The sequence below is a fragment of the Stegostoma tigrinum genome, unplaced genomic scaffold (assembly GCF_030684315.1).
Source record: "Stegostoma tigrinum isolate sSteTig4 unplaced genomic scaffold, sSteTig4.hap1 scaffold_118, whole genome shotgun sequence".
NCBI classification, from domain to species: Eukaryota; Metazoa; Chordata; class Chondrichthyes; order Orectolobiformes; family Stegostomatidae; genus Stegostoma; species Stegostoma tigrinum.
In genome coordinates, this window is record NW_026728068.1 from 885775 (window position 1) to 912757 (window position 26983).

General features: G+C 43.5%; 2 long non-coding RNA genes across 3 annotated transcripts in view; one reads left to right on the forward strand and one right to left on the reverse strand.

The window, feature by feature from the left end:
* The window catches only part of LOC125449869 (uncharacterized), a 38351-nt gene extending 26472 nt beyond the window's left edge, over positions 1 to 11879 (reverse strand). For both annotated transcript variants that reach the window (XR_009443664.1, XR_009443663.1), the window contains exons 1-3: positions 11721 to 11879; positions 8631 to 8783; positions 3326 to 3423 (exon numbers count right to left, since the gene is read on the reverse strand). This is a non-coding gene — a long non-coding RNA (uncharacterized LOC125449869). The remainder of the gene's footprint in view (positions 1 to 3325; positions 3424 to 8630; positions 8784 to 11720) is intronic.
* A 7706-nt stretch (positions 11880 to 19585) lies between these two features.
* On the forward strand, positions 19586 to 25280 carry LOC132207655 (uncharacterized). The gene is made up of 3 exons (XR_009443671.1): positions 19586 to 19775; positions 21132 to 21205; positions 25199 to 25280. It is a non-coding gene; the product is annotated as an uncharacterized LOC132207655 (long non-coding RNA).
* Positions 25281 to 26983: the final 1703 nt, after the last annotated feature.

Below are 26983 nucleotides of genomic sequence, written 5' to 3' on the forward strand. Positions count from 1 at the left end.
ATTTTAGTTTTGAAGGCCTCCCACTTTCCAAGCATTCTTTGACCTGCATATTACCTCTCCCGATCATCTTTTGCAAGTTCTTGCTCAATAATGTCAAAGTTGGCCTTACTCCAATTTAGAATTTTGAAATGTACATTAAATAAATAAGTTTCATATTTAAACTGATCACATCTGCCTGCATCTGGCATACACTCCTCTAAACATCTCTTATTTATGTCCTTATTCAAATGTCTTTTAAACAATGTGACTGTACCTGTATCTGCCACCTCCTCTAAAAGTTTGTTCCACACATGGACAACTCCGTAAAAATTAAAATATCCCTCATGTCTTTTTAAATATGTCTTTCTCCTCTCACCTTACACACGTCCCCTTGTCTTGAAATCACCCAACCTTGGGAATAAACCCTTGCTAGTCGCATAATCTGTGCCCTCATGATTTTATGAAGCTCTGTAAGGTCACTCCTTAACCCCTTATGCTCCAGTGAGAAAAGTCCTAGCTTTGGCCGTCTATTTGATAATCAAGCCCTCCATTCCTGGCTACATCCCAGCAAGTCTGTTCTGAACTGTCTCCAGTTCAATAATAATGTCCATCCTGTAACAGGGTGACCAGAGTCGCACACAATACCTCACATGAAGCCTAAACAATGTCCTATACAACCTCAACATAACATCCCAACTCTGAGACTCAAAGGTTTGAGCAATGAAAGCAAGTGTGCTAAACATATTAACCAGCCTGACTACTTGTCTACATAAACTTCAAAGAATTATGTACCTGAATCTCAGCATTTCTCTGTTCCACAACACTACCCTGCGTGCAACCGTCAATTGTGCAAGTCCTACCATTGTTCATTTTACCAAAATACAATATCTCACATTTATTCAGGTTGAACTTCATCCTCCACTCCTCAACCCATTGACATAATTCATCAATATCTCCCTGTCATCTTAGTTAACCTTCACAAACCACGAATTCTAGTATCATCTGCAAACTTACTAATCTTGTCCCTTAAATTCTCATCCAAATCATTAATCTAAACGAGAAACAAAAGTGGCCCCTGTACCGATTGCTGTGGAACATGCTGGTCACAGAACTCCACTCTGAAAAATCCCCCAACACCACATTCTCTCTGACAACTAAGCCAACTCCGCTTCCAATTAGCGAGCTCTTCCTGAATCACGTGAGATCTAACTTGACTCATTAGTCTACCATGTGGAACCCGGTCAAAGGCTTCACACTCACTCTGGGAGGTGCTGCAAATCTGACCCAATTCCCCCGCCATTTGTCCATCATTCCTTGAAAACTCTCTTGGGAATAACTGCTAAATCTGCATCCAGCTGCCATTCAGACGGCTCCAGATCCTGGGAACTTGCTGAGTCGAGTAATCTTCACATTTTCACCCTGCATTATTTGCCAATTATCTGAATGTTGTATTCTACGGTTACCAAACATCGCTACAATGGAGAATTATCTGAGCTTCTGTTAGCTCTCTCGAAACCAGAGACCCACCATAATTTTAATTTACTTATGGGATGTGGTCTTCGCTGCCCAGACTAATATTGATTGCCCATTTTTATTCGATTTGGAGAAAGTGGTACTTTCTATGACTGCTGCACTCCATCTGCTGGAAGTACACCACTGTGCTGTTTGGATGATAATCCGCGCTGGAGCCTCACCACCCTCCCTATTGCAGGCATCATACCTCAAACCTCACTACCCACCCGATCGTGCCCTCCAGCCTCACTACCTGCATTACTGCAGGCATCACCCTCGAGCCTCAACACGCTTCACATCTCTGGAATCCCTCTCCAGCCTCACGACCTGCCTATCGTTGGAATCCCCCACTAGTGTCAACTCACACCATCTATTCAGATTCCTCCAGTCTCACAAACCACCTTATCTCTAATCTCCTCCAGCCCACAAACTTCTGTAGCTCTATAATTGTCTTTAGCCTCACAAACCTCCCTTTGTCTGAGGTCTCCTCCAGCCTCTCAATCTTCCCCATTTCTGTAATCCAAGCTCACTTTTCCCTATTTTTGTAGTCTTCTCCAGTCTCAGAACCCTTCCTGTCTCTAATATTGTCCAGCCTCATAAATGGATGATACAAGAACGACATTTCTTTCCTCTAATACAATCCTTATTTTTTTTCATCCACTTGATGGCGGTACTTTCAATTTCCTGGGCTTCAGGCCCCAGAATTTCGCGGTAAACTGCTTTACCTCTATACCTCACTTTTCTCCCGAAAACACTGACCAATCATGAGTCATTTATTCTGATATCTCATTTTCTGAAATGGCTTGAAATATTGCTGGGCATCTTCCTACGTGAAGTGTCTCGGAGGTCTACAGTACAGAAAAAGGCTCTGAGGCCCATCCAGCCTGTGCCAGTTAAAAACCACCCCACCTAACTATTCTAATCTAATTTTCCAGCACTTGGCCCATAGACCTGTCTGCGTTGGCATCACAAGTGTGCATCTAAATATGCCTTAAACGCGATGAGGATCTCTGTGCCGACCACCCTCACAGACAGTGAGGCTCAGTGCCATTGTCACAGCATGATGACATCACAGACAGGAACAGAGATGAGCTGAGTCTGTGCAAACCAAAGATCCCCCACACACTGTGAAGGACAGGAGGGTCCCTGATAGGGGGCAGAGGAGATTTAACAGAATGGTTTGTAGGGAAGAGGGTTTTTAGTTGCATGGTTAGAGTTGTTTTTAAAACATTATTCTTTCATCTGACTTAGGCATTGCTGGTACATATTGAGAATGTCCATCTATTGTAGATGGACTCTCCTTCTCAACCTCTCCCCTCGCCTGGGGTGCGGTAATCTTCAGGTTAAACCAGCCCTATGGTCAGGTAGGACAATGGTAACTTTACCTTTGGCACAGTGATGCCACTGTGCCTCGGTGGTGTGGGGGGGGGGGGAAATGTTGAATGTGGCAGATGGGACACCACACTGACACTGCACCACCTGGAGGATGTTACCTTTCTTTAATATTGTTGGGGCTGTGCTCATGCAGGGAAGTGGAAAATGTTCCAACACAATCCGGATGAGTGCCTTACACACAGGAAACAAACAGTCATTGGGGAATAAGGTGCTTGGAGAAACTAAGATTGATCTCCTTGTAACAAAGGATTTTGAGGGGACCTTTGATAGGAGGTGTTTACAAAAGATAAACATTAGAATGGTAAAACGTACACAACTGGCCATAAAAAGGACTACAGGACATATATTGAAAGTTGTCGGAAAGATCTATTGAGAGAATGGAGTAATAAGAGAGAAATTTTTCACGGCAAATGGGAATGAGCAGGAACACAATACTCACACACAATGCGAATATCCAGATCCTGAAGAAGTGAGTAATTCAGTCAGTTTGGTGTTATAATTATTGAGCTTCCCACCTGAAAGTCCACTTGTAATATCCTGTAACATAAATTCATAAAACCCATCACTGACAGTCCGAGTAGAAATTCACAACATCCCTTCCTCCTGGCCGAGGATAACCGTGCATTGTTCCTGCTGCACATTATTCCTTGTGGAGGTCAACAGTTGATTGGGGGAAAATCTATTTGGGTTTCTAGGAATTTCCACATTGGGGCTTCACGTCACTGAACAGATCAACAGGTGTTTGACACAAGGCAAAGAATGGCCAAGATTTAGTGAGATGCAGGCAGCAGGATTTGCTTCCTTTTCTTTCCTTCTGTGCTGCTGCACTGCCACAATGAGACATCAGCTTTTCCGGCCCAATGCAACTTGATGAACAAGTTGTCTCGATTCTGAGAAATGGGCAGTAAGCTTCTCCCAGTCATTTGAAAAAACGCCCCTTAAAAAGGCAGCAATTACATATGTGTCATGTTGCCCAGTGCTCCCAACAAAAAGATGAGAAGAATGAGGGAGGATCTCATAAAAAGGGATAACAGTCAAGTTCCATGAGGGTTAGAGTTTATGAACGGATATTGATAAATGGGCGACAAGTCGGCAAATGGAGTATAATTTGGGAAAACGTGAAGTTGCTAATTTTTGAGATGACCAAAGAACAGTGTTATTTAAAAATGTAAAATCTGTGGAAAACTGCAACACAAAAAGGATTCAGGAATAACTGTGCAGGAAGCATGAAGCGAGCACACAGTTGCAACAGGTAATCGGGAAGGGTCATGGGATGTTATCCTTATGTCAAGGTGTTTGCAGTATAAGAGTTTGGAATACATGTCTCAGGACAAACGTACAACTTGCTGGCAAGACCACATCTAGAAGAACGTGAGCAGCTTTTTTGGTCCACTTATTCGAGCAAGTATATAACTTCACTGGAGGCATTTCAAAGAAGATGAACTAAGATGATCATTGGTTTGGAGGGATTATGTTTTAAGCTAAGACTAAACAGGCCTGGAATATACTAACTCGATTTTTTTTGAAGAATGAGAGATGATCTAATTAAAAATACAGGTTTCTCAAAGGAGTTGACAGGATAAATGCTGAGAGAATATTTCTCATTGTGGGAGCGGATTCTTGATCAGGCAGAGAAGAGAGGGTTCTCTTTTGGAATCGTCAGTTTTAAGGCAACACAGACATGGGTAAGGGGATTCAGTCGCGAATGAGCTGGAGTGAGGTGGAGAGAAGGAGCATTTGCGAGATTGAAATTTCTGGCATTTGTGATTGAGAAGATGTATGGTAAGATGTTCATCTTGAGACCAGACATGAGAACATTGAGAAGGGTGCAGTTCAGCCTCAGACAGTTCCCAGTGAGGGGGATGGATTCAGTACAGTACTAAGGAAAAATAATTTGTAATAATAACTGAAGGCAATGTGTTTAACTATCACAAAGTGTTATTGGAGGAAAGTTCAGCTAATCAAGTAGTGGAAGCATGATAAGCAGTTTTATAATTGAGTATCAGTGGAGCAAAGTGATGGAGACGAGTCAGATCTGAACATTGTAGAATACATGTGAAAGTTAACAGTGTGCTTGTGGAAGATCTCAGCTCCTGGCAGTATGTTGGTGAGAAACAGCATGGGCCAAGGATAGATCCTTGAGGGGCATTTACTACGTGGATTTCAGACAGGAAAGAGAGAGTGGAGATGGAGTGGGATTTTCCAATGATGGTGAGGTCAAACATTGGTTTTAAATAGAATGGGCGAGAAGGACATAACCAGAAAAGAGAAACAGACAGAACAAGTAACAATATCTGTGAATTGGCATGGGGGAAGAGGCAAGGAGAAGGAGGAGAAGAAATAAGAGTTGGAATATTTGTAATTTCGCGAGAATAGGGCAAAGGGTTAAATTGAGCTCTGATAAGGCTTGACATGAGACTGGACAAAGATGCAAGTTTAAGCCTAAAACGAGGAGCAACATGCTAGGCAATTTGGTTTGGTGGGCTCGTGGAAGAGAGGGAAGCAGCAGAGGCAGCTGATTGGATTGTCTCAATCTTAGTGACATAGAAACTGCATGTGTCTCCTTCACTTGCTGTTGGAGCGGAGGATGGAGGAGACTGGATGATGGACGTGTTTTGCAAAGAATGCCTGTGTTAGTGATATTTAAAAATGAGCTAACAAACCTGTTGAATTTAACTTTTATCCAGAATATTAAAATGTACGACAGAAGTCGAGCCTCAAATCCCATCTCAGCAGATGAAATTTGAATTCATGAAATCAGGTGGAATTTGAATTTAATAAAAAAAATGGAATTAAGAATCAACTGTTGCCATGGAACTATTGCTAATGGCAGAAAACAAAAAAATCTATTGTCCTTCAGGGGAAGAAATTTGCCAACCTCCGCAAGCCACTCAGTTGCAAATCACTGCAAAGTCTCAACAAAGCAATGAAACTGGGTGGACCACTTGGCATCTACCAGGGAGCTAGGAAAGACAACTGCAGAATCAGCCCTATCGACCCCCCAAACTCCTGCTTAATAATATCTGGGGTGGCAAAGTTTGGAGAGCCGACTCAAAGACGAGTCAAGAAACAGCGTCAGGCTCATGGAAACACCTTACAAACAATGACACACATCACCATCACTGTCCTTAGTGAAGGCCTGTCCCGGCAGACGTGGCAGAACAGTGCTATTCCAACTGGATTATTTGACCTGGGAGTACTCATTGACTCTGATGCCTGGAAGTCTCATGGCTCCTCCTGATTACCATGAACCATCCTCCCTCTGGTGATAATTCGGCAGCAGTATTATCGCTAGATTATTAATCCAGAGACCCAGACGACATTCTGGGGACCGGGGTTCGAATCCTGCCATGGCAGATAGTGAAACTTGAAATAAATAATGATCGGAAATTAAGAGTCTAATGATGACCATGAAACCATTGCCAATTATCAGGAAAGACCCATCTGGTTCGCTTACGTCCTTGCGGGAAATGTCATCCAGACCAGGTAAGGATGACACATGTGACTCGAAACACAGCGATGTGGTTGACTCTTAACTGCCTTCCAGGTAATAAACACTGGTCCAGCCAGTGATTTCCACATCCCAAGAGTGAATTTTAAGAAACAAAAAAACCTCCTCCATGTTGAACAGCTCTTGGAGGAAGCACTGAGTGTGAATGGCACTTAAGGTACTCAATGCCCACCTTCAGGAGTAGTTTGCAGGAGGATTACCAATCAAGCTGGTCGGGTCCTAAAGGACAAAGCTGCCTGGCTGGGACTGCAGTGGTGACGCACCAAACAAGGAAAACATAGCTCATCGCATCGTCACCAATTTCCCAGCTGCAGAGGCATCTGTCCATGACAGGATTGATAACAGTGACCGCCGCACAGTCCTTTGGAGACAGAGCCTCATCTTAAACTGGAGAATACCGCCCATTGCATTGGGTGGCACGAACTTTGGCTGAAAAGGACAGACTTTGAACAGACACAGGAACTCAAAACCAGATATCTATGAGGCTTTGTGAGAGACTACAACAGCAGCAGACCTTCTCCAGCACAATCTGTAACCTCATGGCCCAGCATATCCTACAGTCAGCCATTGATCCAGGGGACAAACACTAGTTGAGTGGATAGCATCAGAGGGCATGCCAAGAACAGCACAAGGCATACCTACAAATAAGGTGCCAACCTGGTAAAACTACCAAACAGGACTATCTGCATGTCAAATAACATCAGCAGCAAGAATTAGAGCTAAGATAATGAAATGTGAGGCTGGATGAACACAGCAGGCCCAGCAGCATCTCAGGAGCACAAAAGCTGACACTTCATGAAGGGTCCAGGCCCGAAATGTCAGCTTTTGTGCTCCTGAGATGCTGCTGGGCCTGCTGTGTTCATCCAGCCTCACATTTCATTATCTTGGATTCTCCAGCATCTGCAGTTCCCATTGTCACTGATAGAATTAGAGCTAAGCCACCCCATAACCAATAGATCAGATGTAAGCTCTGCAGTTCTGCCAAACACAGTTGTGAATGGTGATGGACAATTAAAACAACTCACTGGAGGAAGCATGCCAAAAATCCCAATCCTTGCTGACAGAGGAGCCCAAACTATGCAAAAGATAAGACTGCAGCAATATTGAGCCAGAAGTGCCAACTGGATGATCCATCTCAGCATTCTCCAGAGGTCCCCGACATCAGAGATGTGAGTTTTCATCCAATTTGATTCATTTCAAATAATATTAATAAATGAATGAAAGGTTACAGACCCTGGCAACACTCTGGCAATAGTACCGATGACTAGCGCTCTAGAGCTTGCTAGTGCCAAGCCAAACTGTTTCAGTCCTGCTACAGTGCTGGCATCTATTGACAATTTGGAAAACTGCCCAGGTCTGTTCAGCACAAAAACACAGCAAATCCAACCCGACCAATTTCCCCTCAAGCAATCTACTCTCTATCATCAGTAAAGTGATGGAAGGTGTTGACAACCGCGGTATTAAGCAGCACTTACTCAGCAGTAACCTGCTCAGTGACACCCAGTTTGGGTCACAGCAGGCAGTCGGTTCCTGATCTTATTACAGACTTGATCCACAAATTCACAAACAGCTGAATTCCTGAGGTGAGGTGAGGGTAAACAGCAGAGCCCTGCACCAAAACCACTTATTTCCACTTCAGTGGAAATGACCCGACAGTGACACCTTAGTTTCAGCTCATTTGCTGAGCCTCTCATCTATTCCTGTGTTACCTCTAGACTTAACTATCCAAACTCACTGCCAGTCAGCCTCCCACATTCAACGTCCCTGTAACCTCAAGAATACCTAAAATTCTGCTGCACACAAGTTCATTTGTCCCAAGACCTGTTCACCATCACTGCTGTGCTCCCTGACCCACAAAGGCTCCTATTTATAAGCAACAATTTAAAATTCTCATCCTTGATTTGATTCCTGGCTGTGATGAGCCCTATCTCCCTGCACCACACAACCTTCAAGACTTCGATAACTCATTTAGTTTCAGCTCCAACAATGCGCTTTGTCATTGCTTCACGACTGGAGGCTGTTTCTACAATTGCCAGGCAACATGGTCTGGAATTCCCCTGATAAACCTCTTAGGTTTGCTTTCCTTCTTTAAGATAGTCAGGAAAACCTGCAAATTTAGTTACTTTTTGGTCACTTGATCTAATGTGGCCTTATGTCAAAAGTTTCTGGACAATATTTTTGTGAAATTATAAAACATGATAAAAATACAAATTGTTTGTTGATTTGGACACACCATCAGCTCTTCAGTATCGCTAGATGACCGATCTGTAACTTCTCAAATGACCGCATTGTGGGAGCACCTTCATCGTGCGAACTGCAGCAGGACACGAAAGTTAAACATCACCTTCTCCACAGGCAACAGGGCTTTGGCAACGATCGCTGGCATCTGCAGAAGGAGAAACAGAGCAAATGTTGAAGTGCAAATTTAATGACGAGAATAAAAATGCTGTCGAATTTGATGGTCTGAAATGGAAGAAAAATGCACTCTCTTTCTGGGAATGTGTGTCCTGGCTGTAAAAGATACCGTTCAAAAATTAATCTGGTAAGACAGCAGCAGATGGTGAGGGGGTGGGCAGCAGTGGAAAATTTCTTCACAAAAAAGGTAAAGGAATTAACAGTAAAATACTACAGAGATCAAATATACCCATCATTACAGACCGACACCGACAAAGGTGATCAGGGAGCACAGAGTAGGAGCAGTGCGAGCTGCTGCGATCCCACACTCTGGGAAAGAAATCCAGAAGGAACAAACACTTGGATAAGAGATAATAGCAACTGCAGATGCTGGAGAATCCGAGACAACAAGGTGTGGAGCTGGATGTACACAGCAGGCCAAGGAGCATCTTAGGAGCAGGATAGGTGACGTTTCAGGCCTGGACCCTTCATCAGAAATGGGGGAGGGAAAAGGATTCTGAACTAAGTAGGGAGAGAGGGGGAGACAGAATGAAGATGGAGAGAGAAGATAGGTGGAGAGGAGACAGACAAGTCAAAGAGGCAGGCATGGAGCAAGTGAAGGAGAGGACAGGCGGGGAGGTAGAGAGGTGATAGGTCAGTCCAGGGAGGACGAACAGGTCAAGGTGATGGGATGAGGTTAGTATGCAGGAAACAGGGATGCAGCTTGAGGTGGGAGGAGGATATACAAGAGAGGAAGAACAGGTTAGGGAGGTGGGGACAAGCTGGGCTAGTTTTGGGATGCGGTTGGAGGAGGGGAGATTTTGAAGCTTGTGAAATCCACATTGACACCATTGGGCTGCAGGGTTCCCAGGCAGAAAACGAGCTGCTGTTCCTGCAACCTTCGGCTGGCATCGCTGTGGCACTGCAGGAGGCCCAGGATGGACACGTCGTCTGAGGAATAGGACGGGGTGTTGAAATGGTTCGTGACTGGGAGGTGCAGTTGTTTATTGCGAACCGAGCGTAGATGTTCTGCAAAGCCGTCCCCAAGCCTCCGCTTGGTTTCCCCGATGTAGAGGAGGCCACAACAGGTACAGGGGACACAGTATACCACATTAGCAGATGTGCAGTTGAACATCTGCTTGATGTGAAAAGTCTTCTTGGGGCCTGGGATGGGGGTGAGGGAGGTGGTGTGGGGGCAGGTGCAGCAATTCCTACAGTTGCGGTTGAAAGTGCCAGGTGTGGCGGGGCTGGAGGGGAGTGCGGAGCAGACAAGGGAGTCACGTACGGAGCGGTCCCTCTGGAATGTTGACAAGGGTGGGGAGGGGAAAGTGTCTTGGATGGTGGGGTCGGATTGCTGATGGCGGAAGTGTCAGAGGATGATGCGTTGGATCCGGAGATTGGAGGAGTGATATGAGGGGATGAGAGGGGATTCTTTTTCGGTTGTTATTACAGGGACGGGCTGTGAGGGAGAAGTTGTTGAAAAATGCAGGAGACACAGTGAAGGGCATTCTTGATTACTTCCGGGGGGGAGGGGAAGTGGGGGCTGGGGTTGCGGTCCTTAAAAAACAAGGACATCTGAGATGTACGGGAGTGGAACCCTGGGAGCAGATGCGGCGGAGATGAAGGAATTGGGAATAGGAGATGGCTTTTTTGCAGGACGGTGGGTGGGAGGAGGTGTATTCTAGGTAGCTGTGGGAGTCAGTGGGCTTGAAATGGATATAGGTTTCTAGATGGTTGCCCAAGACAGAAACAGAAGTCCAGGAATGTGAGAGAGGTGTAAGAGATGGTCCAGGTGAACTAAAGTTTGGGGTGGTAGGTACTGGTGAAGTGGACGAACTGCTCGAGCTCCTCATGGGAGCACTAGGCAGCACCGATACAGTCATCCGTGTACTGGAGGAAGAGGTGGGGTTCAGGGCCAGTGTAGGTACGGAAGAGGAATTGTTCAAAAGAAGCAGGCATAGCTTGGGCCCATGCGGGTACCCATGGCCACCCTCTTTGTCTGTAGGGTGTGGGAGGAGTTGACAGAGAAGTTGTTGAGGGTGAGAATGAGTTTGGCAAAGCACCTAAAGTTGGCAGGTGGGGGGTGGTCAGTGGAGGGGTACTGATCAGACCTGCAGGACAGAAAATAGCGTAGGGCTTTTAGGCCATCTGTATGGGGACTGCAGGTGCTAATGTGGTATACTGCATCCGCTCTACCCTTTGTGGCCTCAACTACATCGGGGAAACCAAGCAGAGGCTTGGGGACCACGTTACAGAACTTCTACGCTCAGGTCGCACAAAACAACTGCTCATCCCCACTTCCTTAACCTGTTCTTCCTCTCACCTATCCCCTCCTCTCAACTCAAGCTGCACCCCCATTTCCTACCTGCTAACCTCATCCCAACCACTTGACCTGTTGGTCCTCCCTGGACTGACCTATCCCCTCCCTACACTCACCTTTACCTGCTCCATCCCCACCTCTTTAACTTGTCTGTCTCCTCTCCACCTGCCTCCCCCTCTCTCCCTATTTATTTCAGTATCCCCTTCCCCTCCCCCATTTTTGAAGGGTGTAGGCCCGAAAACGCCAGCTTTCCTGCCCCTCTCTGATGCAGCCTGTCCTGCTGTGGTCCTCCAGCCCCACAGCTTGTTCTCTCACTTTAAGCCAGAGGCGGCTGCGCATGCGCCCAGCTTGAGCTTGGCCCTTCTAAAGTTTCAAAGCTGCCGCGCATGCGCCCGGCGGATCATTGCCCCTAATAAAGATGGTGGCGGTCACACGGGCCTATCGCCATCTGAGGCATTGATTTGTTTCCTGCAAACGTGAGTCTGGGAGTTTCAAACGCGTGTGTTTTCCGACGTGCACTAAGTGTTTCTAAAACTTCCAAACCCATACGAATATCACTCCCCTCCCGCTTTCTGCCGTTTTGCTTTCTTTACCGTGTCCTGCTCTTACCTCAATTGCACAAATCTTGGTCTCAGCGAAGGAGCTAGGCCCGAAACGTCAGCTTTCCTGCTCCTCTGATGCTGCTTGACCTGCTGTGTTCATCCAGCTGCACACCGTGTTATCTCGGAGTCTCTGGTATCTGCAGTTCTGATTGTCTCAGCGACTCTGGACCGGTCACGTGGTTTTCACCGATCCCGCCCCTTCTTCATTCCGATTGGCTAGAAGGGCAGGGACTTCCGCCCGGCCCTGCACTGCATCTCTGTGCTCGTATTGGTCGCGCACTGACATCAATCACCCAGACGCCATTATGAGCTGGAGCATGCGCAGTGTTTTGTGTTGTCATTGTCAGAAGCAAATGATGGTCGTCACAATGTTGCATTTTGAGACAAATGAGACTGAGAACTGGATGAGAAAGATTGTTACATTAGCGACCCTGGGGTTTTAATAAGTCGCTCTGAGGAAGGGGCACTGCACCCGAAACGTTAACTCTGTCTTTTTACCTTCACAGATGCTGCCAGACCTGCTGAGCTTTTCCAGCAACTTTGTTTTTGTTCCTGATTTACAACATCCCAGTTCTTTTGTTATTTTTTAATAAGTTGCAATTGAAAAGGCTTCCTGCAGCTCGAAGCTAAAGATAGCTCTTGATACCGCTCTTTCAGCGAATAGAGAAATGGCGGCGAAATAAGGATAATAAATACACGTATAGCAGTCCTCAGGTAAGATGTAAAGAGAATAGCTATGAATATGAAGAACATCACGTGGTGAAGTCAGATAAGTGTTGTTTTAATGAACTGTGATTGGGCAGAGAGGGAGGTTAATCAAAAAAGAACAAGCATAAAAGAGATTCTCAAGAAAGGTCTGTGCAATGGAAAACAACGAGAATCAGAAGATGAAAGCTCAAGACGGAGTTTGAAGACCAAGGCTGCAAAAACGTCAATGAGTTGTTTAACTGCTAGTTATTGGCATAAGCAGCATAAACCACACTCAACTGGAAATAGCTGTCTGAGTTTGTCACTGTAGTTTACTTCATAACAGATAAACTCCAAACTTTGTCTCAATAAAGCTGGCAGTTGGTTCACAAATTAGTTCTGCTGCCAAGTCTGTTCCTGTTTGAAAAGGGGTATAGATCACATTTAAGTAGACAGTGCTAAATCTCAATCCAGGCTGGCAGCCAAACTCCACTCCGTCACCACTGACTCCATCCCTGCCCCTGGTAACTGGCTGGTAACACTGCTCACAGTCATGGTGCAATATTTCACCCCAAGATGAGCTTCTAACCACATTACTCACCCCCACACTCATTATCACAAAGACCATATACAATTTCAACCTCAGCAGCATCTCAGTTCATCTGCTGCTGAAACTCTCATCCATTCCTTTGTTACCTCTCGACTTAACTCCCCAAACACAATCCCAGCAGGCTTCTTAATTCTACTTCCCTGAAATCTTGAGAAGATCCAAAAATCTGCTGCACGTGTGTTTACTCTCACCCATTTCAACGTCTTTGAGTTTTGCCATCCTGTCCTCACTAACATAAACATTTTCTGGGTGACAAAGCATCAAGGTATTGAAATTCATATCCTTATTTTGAAATTTTGTTATCACACCTCCATTTAATAGTCCCTCCAGCTGCAAAACCCTCTGAGATATATCTGAAGAAGGGTCACTGGACACAAAACAATAATGCTGCTCTCTATCCACAAGCATTGCCAGATAAGCTGAGTTTCTCATCAATTTCTGCTTGTGTTACTACTTTCAAGCGCCTACTGTTCTTTTGCTTTTTCCTTCAAAACAGTTTTTCTCCCTGACTTCCAACCTCCAGTAGATTTCTGGTTTTAACTCTTCCACCTTTTTCATGTTTTCAGTTTCCAAGGCCGTAAGCTCCTGAATTTACTCCCTAAACATACCTGGTTTTCAAAGTCCCTTAGTTTGTTCAGGATATTCCTTGAAACCTACTTCTTTGGTCAGCTTTGGGTCACTTGTCCTAATAAGTGCCTGGCATCAAATGTTGTTTTGTGACAACCTTGTGTAATATGTCAGATCATTGGATTGAATCAAAAATGTGAAAACATTTAATTTGTTCTTTTGGAAAACATCACTAATCCTTCACGATAATTTGGTAACTCCTTACCTAATATCATTGCAAGTGCGACTTCACCTCACGACCTGCACTGGTTCAGAAAGGTCAAACATCAAATTCTCCAGATGTAACTGAGGATTGGCAATAGTTACTGATACCTGTGGAGAGTGATCCAAGTTAACGTATCAGGATATGGTGAATGAATGACGTGGTGCAGAACTTGTTGGGTAATATAAGCTCAGAAACAGAACAGTGATGGCTTCCTTCTGACTCGAGAGGGTCTAACTTTACTTTTTAATTGAAAAATGTTCAGGTTCATTCATAGTTTTTCACGGAGAATAAATTGTTTATCTTATTCAGCTGCATGTGTACAATAAATTTCTTTAGATGTGAGGTCAAAGAAATTCAAATCTATTCCCCATCCTCCCACAGACTTTGTCTCACTGTTAGGGTGCCTACTCATGGACCTAGGTTATCCAGGTACATGATTATTTGACGTTTACATCACATTTAAGACAGCCGTTAAACATGCTTTTGGCACGCCAGCCTTCATTGCTCAATCGTTTCAGTTTAGGAGTTGGGAAGTCATATTGAGGTTGCACAGGATGTTGATGAGACCTCTTCTGGAATTCAGTGTGCGGTTTCTGTCACACAATTACAGGAGGCATATTATGAAGCTGGCGAGTGTTAAGAAGAGGTGTACCAGGATGTTGCCTCATATGGAAGATTTGATTTATAAAGAAAGGTCGGATAGACTTTGACTTTTCTTGCTGGTGCTTAAGAGGTTGAGAGGCGGCCTGTTAGGAGTTCATACAATAATTAGACGAAGATAATATGAATTGTGGTCGTCATTTCTCAAGGATGGGAGATTTCAAGACTAGGGGATGTTTTTTTAAGTTGCGAGGAGATTATTTCATAAAAAAAATGAGGCAGAATTTTGCAATGACTGTGAATAAAACAATGGCAACTTCCAGCAGAGAAACAGGTGGCAAAGAAACAGGTGACAGTGAAGCAGGCATGTGAGGATAAGTGTGTTTTGTTTGCCAGTGACATTCACCGCTTCACAAAGTGGGGAACATTGAAGTGCAGCAGTGACGGTGATTATTTTGCAGGATATTCACCTTGCAAATGTTGTTTTTTTCCGCCACTATCCCTGATTACATCACAAGTCGACAGGATGAAAGCTGCAGCAAGATGTGTGGAGCCAGTGGTGTAATTGATACGGCATCTGAATTTGAATTGGAAGTTTGGAATATTGTATCCTCTCTCACTCGAGTGAAGTTGACAGCTTTTCTACCCTTGCAAATTGACAGACGCTTCCGAAGAGGAATGTCTGCCCAGAGCTCTTTGTGTCAGGTTCCCAGCAGCTGAAGTGAATGGATTGCTGGGTTCTGGAAATTGAAAATTGAAATTGAAAGGTAATTGAGTAACATGAGTGTGGGGCGACTTCAACTCACTGTCTATTTCATATCCCGGCTCATGGCAATGGTACCCATTGTCAGGAGAAACTGCTTGCGTTCCACATAAAGCTGCCTTTTGTCGGGAAACCTTGTGTACAGCAGAGAAGCGGGTAGAACAGTGTGTGTATAATATCACAAAGACTGCCAGCTGATGTTCATACATACTGATGGGTAGTTTCCTTCCTGTCTGTCTGATATAATGTTTGTGGCAATCGTTGCATGGTGTTTTGCAAACAATGTCAGTTCTGCATGTTGTGGGTATGGTGTCTTTAGTCCTTGAGAATGTTTGTCGTAGCATGGCTTTGGGCTTGTGTGCTACCTTAACTCCTCGTTGTCAGAGGAGTTGTCAGTTCTGATATGTTCCTGATGTGTGGCAGTGTGTCCAGTGTGTTCGGGCATAATGTGTCCTCTTCGTGCTGCTGTTTAGTCAGCACCTGCGGATGAAATTGCAGGGATATCCATTCAAAGCAAAGATTTTGTATTGGTGTTCTTCCTCTTTCTGCATAGTTCTGGGTCATTGCAATGAGTGGTGGCCCGTTTAAATAGTGTCCCGACACAGCTTAGTTTGTGCACCACTGGCCTGAGTTAGTTGCCAAATTAAAAGTATCCGAGCCCCTTGAGGCACTGACCCGAGTTGTTGTGTGCAAAAGACAACACACAAAGGACGGTCCTTGTGTGATTGATCCAATGTGATCTGTATGCCAGGGTAAACAGTGAAGACTGGTCTTCAACACCCACATTGAACCTGGCTCCACTTGGCCTCCAGCCAACTCTCACAAACTACCATTGCCCTTCACTTTTCCTGACCTCCCCTCTGTTCTTGTTTTAAACTGATTGTGCATCAGGCAGTTTCAGCTGGCATTGCTGATGTGGGACTGTAACATGGAGTGAATCGATTTTGACTGATAATGACATAATTCTGCTTCTCAAGATCAGTCAATATTTCAGATTTATTACTTTAAATGATAACCATGAACAGGCTACGACAGTGAAGGCACTGAATAGTAATCTCTGGACCAGCAGGAAAGATCAGTTTATGGCACTCAGGACACTATCTGATTCAGCCTTGCATTCTCCCAACCTTCTGCACATGATGCCCCTCTGCTCTGTTTCGGTTTTGTTACGTCTTGATATATAATAGTCTCCAGTTATCTATTCTTTTGTTATTTCCAATACATGAGACCCTCTTTCCATGTCTTGTGCCTGGCTGCACAGCTCAGTGGTCAGAGCACTGGTCTCAGAAACAAGTGGTTGTGAGTTCGAGCCTGTGATACTGTTTGTACACCCCCTGCTTCAAAGGTCAAAAAGAGCCCTTTAAAAATTATCTGAAATTATAACAGTATCATTTCCTCCACAGACCAGAAATATGTTTGAATTTCCACATTGCTGTTTGTCCTTCCACTTGAGGAGCAGCATTTGGAATGGCAGGAAGCAGCTGGCATCAGTGATGTTTGGCTGGAAGTACAAGGTGAAGCAGGAAAACTGTAGGTGAGCAATGGGGGAGGAGCACAAACCCAGGGCATCCATCAAATACTTCCATTTGTTGCTGTAAATAGGTTCTAGTTTTGGAGTCTGGAATGGGACAGTAGAGCCAAGTGAGTGAAGTTCTGCTTTCTGGGGGTTGCTCTCTCCGAAAGCCTCTGGCACTCTCGGTGGAAGGTGTCCTTGTTAGTTTCGTTCTGTGGGTGAAAATGAGGGTCACTTCCCTGAGGGGGCATGAGCACAGTCTTCCCACCTCAAACTTCAGTTTTGCTTGTTGGTTCCTCAAAGTGTTGATCCAGAAACCCGCAGAGCACACACTTCATTGGGGAGACAATGGCCTGAGGTTGTTATCACTGGACAGTTAATCCAGAAACCCAGATACTATGTTGGGGACTTGTGTTTGAATCCCGTTGCAGCAGATGGCGGAATTTGAATTCAATACAAACCTGGATTTAAGGGTCGAATGATGAGCATGAATCAGTTCTCCTTTAAGGGAAGTAAACTGCCAGCCTCGCTTACATGTAACTCCTGACCCACAGCAACGTGGTTGACTCTTAACTGCTCTCTGGTCATTTAGGAATGGGTAATAAATGTTAACCTAGCCAGTGATGCCCTCATCCCGTGAATGAATTTAAAAAATATGCCAGGATTCCTCTTGTATGGAATGATAACTGTTTTGCTTTGCCCAATCTTTATGCAGACTGAAGTCACCTGACTCTGAACTCAGTGACCTTTCATCGTAATTAGAGCTCTCCCTTTCTGCTGGTGTCTTCAATTTCCTTTTTAGTGCCTTCTGCTAAAATTACCACTAGTGTTGACTGGGATGTATATACATTGACCGCGGTCAATTTCCGTCCCTTGATGTTTCTAAACTGTACCTAGACTCCATTTCACCAGAACTAACATCCATTTTCATTACCATATTAATTTTACTCTCGAACCAGCAATGCTAACCTACCTCCTCCTTCTTGTCAGTCCTTCCAAGAAACTGAATACCCCTGGAGCCCAGCTTCAGACATCGTAAATGTTTTGGTTTCTGATTTACCAAAACACCCTGGATACTGGAAAAGTCTGAATGAAGTAGAAATTAGCAGTTGTAACACTGCTATTTAAGAAAGAAGGAGGAGCAAAAATAAGGAATAAAGCCAGTTAACATGACTTTAATCAGTTGGGAAAGTGCTTAATAATGTTCCTTCATAAAGTATGTTTCAGCAATGCACTTAAAACAAAAATTGTATCATCTGATGAAATCAACATGTTCAATCCAGAAGAAGACATTGCATGATGGAGACAGGACAGTTGCAGGTAAGTCCAAGGCCACCCTGGGGCCAGGCATGTTTGACAATTTCATTCCTTTTTCAGAGTCAAACAAGTGAGGTCGCAAAGAGGAAACCGACAGCTGCATAACACTTGGATTTCCAAGAGGCATTTTGTAGGGTGTCACACTGGTGGCTAATAGATAAGAGAAGGGCTCTGGAACTGAAGGTAATGTATGAGCATGAATAGAGAGTTGGTGAACATGCAGGACATAACAGTAAGTGTTGTTGTGACTGTGATGAGAGGAGTGCAAAGGATTCGAAGGTCAATGTAAACATTGAATTAACCTCCAGGATGTTTTTAATGGACTTTCAGGACAGATGAGACCATCCATCCTCTTGACAGCTGACCAGCCAGTCTGGCCACCAAATAAATTAATAGACGTATTGGTCACATTGGCAGGCCTCCTGGTGCCTTCACCCCCATGGGCAATATACCAGGAAGGCTGTTCAGGGAAGATGGTGAAGATGGGAAACTGCATCCATGACATGATGCCCACGTTTACAAACAAGCCCTCCCCACATGACAACCGCGTACACGGAGATGAAGTGGAAAACAGCAGGTAACTGCTCGAACAGGTTTTGTGTTCTTTCTCAGGAAGGTTTTCTTTTAAAAAAGAATAAGCCCAGTGACATCACAATGGTTTGCCTGTGATGTCATAAACACAAACAAGAATAAACAATAACTGCTGTGTGTCCTCACTTCATGTTGAGACAACGTGAGGTGAACATTGCAGACTTGTAGCTCTGCAGTTTCAAGTGCGCATCGCTTATTTCTTTTCTCTCCCTCATCAGTGTAATTAGAACTAACACTAATTGAAGCGGAGGGAAAGGAGCAATACCTTCATGGTATCACTCTTGGTTGTGAGAAGAGTTTTGAGGTAATTTGAATTCAATATATACTGGACACTATTTGTAAAGAAATTGGATTTTAGTACGAATTTCAAAGACGGGAAAACTGGAAAAATGATGAGACTGTGGGGTAACCCGATTGAATTGATGCGTGTATGTTGTGGGTCACAATGGTTCCAGTACTTGCCAAAACCAAAATTATATTGGCCACATTTTTGTGTCCACTCTTTGATGAAGCAAAATGTTTCTTCTGGTCTTTGCTGAAGGTGATATTAGCAGGGAAAATGTTCATCTCGGATGACCACAAGATCCCATTATCACAACAATTCGCAAAAAAAACAAGAATGGAATTCTCCCGTATAAATCATCTACTATTTATCCCTCAGTGAATGTTGTTTCAATGGAGAAACTAGTCATTACCAATTGTTATTCATGAAAACGTGCTTTCTGCACATTAACCAGTGCCTTTCCAACATTACAGCAGCCAAAAAATAGTATTTGGATGAAAAAGGCCCTTTGGGAAATCATTCCAGATGTTCAAGGAGTTGAATTAGAGCAAAGCTTCGCTGAGTTTCATTTTGAACTGAAGTATCTGAAGGGTGATGTCCTGGCTGCTCAGTTGACAAGTTAAAATGTTAAATTGTTGAAGGAAGACCAAGTAGACAGTGAAGAGGCAAATGAATATTTGACATATATAATGAGGCTGAAGTCAGCAGTTGATATTTTTTGGTCTAGTATTTAAGTGTGATCGTACTCTTTCTCTTTTCATGTTGAATTTGGCTTTTACTTTTATGGTGTTTTCATTTGTCTTTTAGGTTTGACGATACTTCACCTTTCTCATTCCTCAGACTCCAACCCACTTTGATTCTGAAAGGTATGAGTTATCATTAATTTTTCACAAAGCACAAGCTTCAATCCAGTTCCTTGTCTCCCTGTGTTCAGTCAGGCATTGACTCACTTATTCCAGACCTCACATGGAAATTTGCCTTTCGAGACAATGGGAACTGCAGATGCTGGAGAATCCAAGATAACAAAGTGTGGAGCTGGATGAACACAGCAGGGAACTGCAGCAGCTTGGCCTGCTGTGTTCATCCAGCCCCACACCTTGTTATCTTGGAAATATTCAGCTCCTTTGTTCCATTTGCTCATACTCATCTCTGACATATTAAATTAGATTAGATTCCCTACGGTGTGGAAACAGGCCCTTCAGCCCAACAAGCCCAAACCGCCCCTTGAAGCATCCCACCCAGACCCATCTTCCTTTCACCCACACACCCTTCAACACTACGGGCAAATTAGCATGGCCGATCCACCTAGCCTACACATCTTTGGACTGTGGGAGCACCCAGGGGAAACCCATGCAGACACGGGGAGAATATGCAAACTCCACACAGTCAGCCTGAGCCTGGAATCGAGCCCGGGTTCCTGACACTGTGAGGCTGCAGTGCTAATCACTGAGCCACCGTGCCTCCCATATCCGACGAGATTAAAACAGCAGCGGTCCATGACACCTGTGAAAAGTAGTAGTTGTCAGCCTTGCATCAATGACAGCAGCCTGACCCTGGAGTCAGACATTTCTCAGTGTAATATCACTGAGCACAATGAGGACTGATGTGGCAGTCCCCTTGAGCGACCTTGACAGACTGAGCTTTAGGTGACCCAACATCTAACTGATGTCTCTCCAGTTTCCCAGCTGTTTTCTCCCCACTCCCCACACTGGGTTCAGTCTCCCACTGGGCTGACCGAGTCCCACTCACTGGACTGCAGAGGTGTGGACTCTGAGAAGCTGACTGCCTCGGGTGTCCATCTGGCAGTGCCCATTACCCTGTATTAATGCCAGAGACTGCTCTTGGTGAACCTATCCTGCATGAAGGCAGCCGACCTTGCCTCGACTGTGGGTTACTCCCTTTAGATTCTGAGACAGTGCTTCCAGGGTGTGTAGAGTGATTTTTATTCATATATTGATGTGAAAGCTTTGTTGATTTTTATTTTGAGTGGCCTAAAAAGTCTGAAACCTGACATCCGTGTTGGCTTAGTTAGGATTTTAGAGTTGTGTTTTCTAAGCAAGAGCAATGTGATATCAGAAGAGCAAACAGATCATGGACAGATGTAACTACACTGAAGTCAGCATTTTATCTTTTTTGGTCCAGTATTTAATTTTTATGGCAGTCTTTCTCTTTACATGTTTAATTTTGTTTTGTCTGTCATGATGTTTTCATTTATCTTATAGATTTGACTGTTATTTCCGGTCAGTCAGCTTGCCGAAGCAGTCAGATTTCCGTCATACTACTCTGAATAAAAATGGTTTGTACTATCCTTGGTTTTTTACACATGACAAATTCCAATCCCCTGATTACTTATTCTTCATATTCCTATATACCATCCAACACTCACTCACTCGCACGTTCTTCCACGATGTGCAAGATGTTTTATATATTTGGTCACAGGTTTGTCCCATTTCATTCTGAGGGAGCTGAAATATTTGAAGGCTGATGCTGTCGTCTGCTCACTTGGCCTTTTAAAGTTTCAATTGTTGTAAGGAAGAGCAAGATGATATTGAAAGAGTAAACAACATTTGTGTTGACCATGAGGGATTGTCCTTCTCAACTTCTCCCCGTGCCTGACATGCTGGTTAAACAACCACCAGCTGTCTCTCTCTCTCACTCATGTGAGCACAGCCCTATGATGTGGTGTGATAATGGTGACTTTTTTTTTCGAAAGGTGGGTCACTTTGAAACAGACAAGCGGGTTTTTCTTGTGATAATCACTGACTGTTTATGTCAGGAAATATCTATTGCTGCACTTTTCAAATCCAAGCTATGTCCGTTGGGTGTGAAATCTGGCGACAGACGTTTTTCCAAAAATGTTGTCCGTTGGAGCTTCTGAAGTTGGAGTCTGTTGGGTTCATTCAGAACTTCAAGACTGCCATTTATGTTATGCCAGTGTATTCACGGTAAATGGATAAATGGTGGATAAATGGAGTTAAGAGAGAAACACATCATGATGTGATACAATGGAGCAAGCTCAAGAGACCTTATTCCTATGAATTCAGAAAATATAGTTTAAGTTCTGAGATATTCAGCAAGCAAACTGTAAGACAAATGGAGTAACAAAAGTATGCTGTGTACGAGGATAGAGATCTGTTCAAACTTTTCTAAATGGTATTAATTAAGGAAGCGACGTGCAAATTCTTCTTTTCAATTTAAGACTGAGATAGAATAGTCACCCAATTTACATTCATGATGAACATAGAATAACGATATAATCATGAAGAGGAATTGTGTCCCTTGATGTAGTGTAGTGGGGGTGGTGAACATAACTGTCATGTTTTTCGTAAATTTTTGACAATCATCATGACTAGAACTAACTTATAGCCACAAACTGGAGTGTGTTAATAGGAGTTAAGTGTGGACATTAGATGGTGTTTCAATCACTGGCCACATTCCACTGCTCTGCCACATGCTGTGCCTGGCAACCTTCAGTTAACAAAGTCCAAATTTGAACCAGATTTGCAAACCAGTTCCTGAATTTGAAACAAGAAGAGAACATGTCATCTGTCAGGCAAGCTAGTGTGTTGTGGCATTTTGACTACGAGAGGTAAATAAAACAATGTTCATGTGGAACTCTACTTAATATTTGAAACCTGAATGTGCACACTTCAGTTGATTTTCTCCACTGCATAATTAACTTCAACTCTTCCATCCTGCTTTTATTGACATGTTAATATCTGCTTGAGAGATTTCCTCCATGCCTGTTGATTGCTTACTAATTGCATATGTTCAATATGCTGTGAAAATGCACCAGTTTTGAATTATCGCCGCAAAAACTGTGCGTTGAGGGACTGTGATTTACTGTGCTCGATTATTTTTTTTGCCTTTTTGCTGGCATTGTGAAAACTTAGAACACTGAAGGGCACATCCTTCCATAGATATCCTGCCCTTTCTTCTGTTACACCGTGCGATGAATGGGAAGGAAAGGAGCGGGAAGAATGATTATGAAGTAAATTTGAGTAGGGGAGCTGATAGCCTGGTACCACAACAGCAGAACAGATGGAAGGAATGAGTAGTAGGGTGAGAGAGGAAGGAACAGAGATTTCACCATTAAAAATGGTGAAAGCAATGTATTGACAGCTGGTAGCCTTTATTTTAGTAACGTATTGCAACCATTCAATAGTTTTGCTCTTTTAATATTTAAACATGGACATTACGTAATTTCTCTTGCTGAGATTGTCAGCATGGTCATAAAACATCAATTTATTTTTAATGTTATTTGTCTTACTGGATCAAAATATGGTGACACATAAACAATTTGAGCTTCAAAATCTCTCCTTCCCCTACCGCATCCCAATACCAGCCCAACTCGTCCCCTCTTCCCTAATCTGTTCTTCCTCTCACCTATCCCCTCCTCCCACCCCAAGCCACACACCCATTTCCTTCTGTCTAACCTCATCCCGCCCCCTTGACCTATCCGACCTCCCCAGCCTGTCCTATCCCCCCCACCTCCCCACCTACACTCACCTTTACTGGCTCCATTCCTGCCTCGAAACTTGTCTGTCTCCTCCCCACCGAACTTCTCCTCTATCCATCTTCGATCTGCCTCCCCCTCTCTCCCCGTTTATTTCAGAACCCTCTCCCCCTCCCCCTTTTCTGATGGAGGGTCTAGGCCCGAAACATCAGCTTTTGTGCTCCTAAGATGCTGCATGGCCTCCTGTGTTCACCCAGCTCCACACTTTGTTAGAGATAATGGGAACTGCACATGCTGGAGAATTCCAAGATAGTAAAATGTGAGGCTGGATGAACACAGCAGGCCAAGCAGCATCTTGTGCTCCTAAGATGCTGCTTGGCCTGCTGTGTTCATCCAGCCTCACATTTTATTATCCACACTTTGTTATCTTTGTTTGAAGGTTATGCTTTTCTTCAGTCATGCTTTTTTATACTTGTGTGGGGTAAAGTTCTTAAAACGACAACTTCATTTAATTGAAACACATTTTGTACAATTTTCTATTACTTGGAACAAGTCTTGGAAATACATTTCCTGTGATTACAGACAATTCATCATTCTGACTGAACCGGCCAGCTACTCTGGCAAAGTTGAGAGGTTCACATTGGATTTCAAATTTCAAATCAGGCTCCTTAAAGAGTGCTCCAATTCCCTCCTTTGCTGACATGCTCCACCCTGACCCCTGCCCAATTCCAAAGGTATATTCATCTGCTGACATGAAGGAAACTGAATTTGATATAGGGGTGCTTGATGCGATTTGAACTATGAAGTTCTTTGTGAGAGTTCTTAATTTCTTTTGCACACTCCACAGTATCAAGTATGATAACCCTTAGGCAGCACATTGGAAGAGACCTTGCATAGCACGAGCTGTGGAACAAAAAAAAAGAGGTTTCCTTTTTCTTCAGTTTCTCCCTCCTTCTATTTTCCGCCAAGTCAGCAAACATTTTACACCTCTCTGTTTTCCTACCAGTTATGTAAGCTTGCTTTCAAGAGTAATTAGATTCCTCAAAACAATATTGTTCAGAAATGTGAAGTCAGTGATATTGTTAACAGAGAATTCAAACAGGATTGAAGCCAGACTGTCCTGTTTCCGGTAGCTTGCTGTGGCCTCGAGCTGTAGACAGAAGTTGCTGTACATAATTCCACATTTACTCTGTTGTGGAAACTTTCTGGCCCATCTGATGACTGGATTGAAGTAGAAATTGAGAAATAGTGGGTAGTCAGCTGAAGGGATTTAATATTAAATGTTTATTTACTTAAAATGATGGTTTAATATTCTTGAGATCGATACAAAATAACTCCAAGGCTCAAATTTCTGTTTTATATGAATCTAGCTGGCCATGTTTCTGTGATGTTTTGACTTTAACTTTGTATTTTCTTTGAATGGTTCAAGTAATACATGAAGTGACCAGCTGCTTTATCATTGGATTGAACATATTGTATCTCCTCATCAATGGTATTCCCCTCCAGCCCTTCAATGCTCATATCTTTGCACTTCTAATTCTGGCCACTTTGATTTTCCCTGCATGCTTGATCTTCTTTATTCTGTCATTGGTGTGTTCAGCTACCCAGTTCTGGGACACTCTTCCAAAACATCTCCTCTTTGTCCTCAAATCCAATCTTTCTGACCAAGCTTTTGGTGGCCTGTCCTAGTTTTAGCTTCATGAATCTTGGAGTGATTTTTAAATGATTATGTAAATGTGAAGCATTTTGAAATGTTTCTACCATGTCAGAGATCTATACAAATAAACGTTGTTCCTGCATCACATTTACTTTTTAAATTCATACTCTCTGTAGGCATCAGGAGATGAGCTTCCATCACATCTCACTGTCGATACCTCCAACGTTCAAATTCTTAACTCTGAGACCTCAAAAAGACTCGTCGAAAATTTTGTAACCGCTCTCATGAACAAGGAGCGTTTCTACATCCGCACATTCTTTTCGACATACAAAGCATATACCACTGCTGAAAGTGTGTTGTACATCCTCCTGGACAAGTGAGCATAAATCTAATGAGCATCTCCTTTGTTTAATGGTAATGATAGAAAAGTATGTTCTGTCGAGTAATTTTTGTTATTAATCCTTCTGGCAATGAATCGCTGAAACTAGCCATATGGAAACAACTCTCAGTAAACTGAGAATCTCCATCCAACCCTCAGTAAGGGAGACGATTTTTTGTTCATTGAAGACATGAACTTACCTGCACCCCAATCCCTCGGACGTTAAGCTCTACAAATTTGGGCTTTAACTTTCATCCAGTTTCATCAGAAAAGTCCACATTTTTTAAAGTATTCTGGAGGATTTTATCCTCCACACAGATGGTTTTATCCTACACCTTCTGCCCAAAAGGTCCAGATTCAAATTCTATCTCCTATGTCATGTGTCATAATAAGTTTGAATAACTTGATTAAAAGTAATTAGACTTGAAGTCCTTCATAAAGAGAGACTGCAGTGGGACTGATGAGCTTGTTTGTTTACAACAAGGCAAAGCAGTCCTTCAGCTCTCCTGTTTTGTGCCCACATCGCTTTCCAATATCCCTGATCCCAAATGGTGGCACAAATCATGTTTAAGCACCCGGCTAGTGATTTGGGACAGAAGTGAATAAAACATACTCACAAAACATAATGCTGAGACAGGTGCCAATGTATTTTTGATTATTTTTTCGCAATAATGAAGCGATCGAGAACCAGTACAATACACCGATTAAAAAGTGTGGTGAATGTATTAGGACAATGTCTAGACCTTGGTATTAAAGATAAACAGTGACGTTGACTTCCTTCAATGCTTTTTATGTAGTTTGGAGCTTCCTACAACTATGTTTGGAATGTTTAAGTTTCTGCATGTAGTGAATGGAAAAATGTTATTTTAATTGAAAGAAGCCTATCAATTGTCTGTAATAACAAAGTGTGGAGCTGGATGAACACAGCAGGCTAAGCAGCATCTTAGGAGCACACACGCTGACGTGTCAGGCCTAGAGCCAGCTTTTGTGCTCCAAAGATGCTGCTTGGCCTGCTGTGTTCATCCAGCTCCACACTTTGTTATCTCGGATTCTCCAGCATCTGCAGTTCCCATTATCTCTGATCAATTGTCTGTAAGTCTGTGTTGGGCATAACAATCAAAGTTTGGAAGCTGAGTCCAGGGTGAGGAACCTTCATTGCAAAACTGAAATGTTGGTCAAATGAATGTCTGCTTCCAACTGAAATATGCAGGAATACCGCAATTCTGTAATAATGGGTGAAATGTTTTTCAAATGACATCAGTGATGGTTTCTCTCGTCACCTCAGTTTTTATACATTAGTTTTTTGCACGTTGGGTGAGCGTTGAACAGTTTATGTACTTCACAAATGGTGTTTTGGGGTAACTTATCAAAGCTCAGTTCGGGTACAAAGCGATTCTCACCACTGCTGACCTTCAATTGATGTACCTCTGACATTAGAGGGATATCCCTGGGTAGGAAAAGTTTCCCAAATGTGCTATGGTTATAAAATTTGAGAAAATCAGCAAATAACCAGAGATGATTAGATTTTTCTTCAAAGCAGTAAGCTAATGAGCTGGCTTTCATGAACCCAATGGGTTGCAGA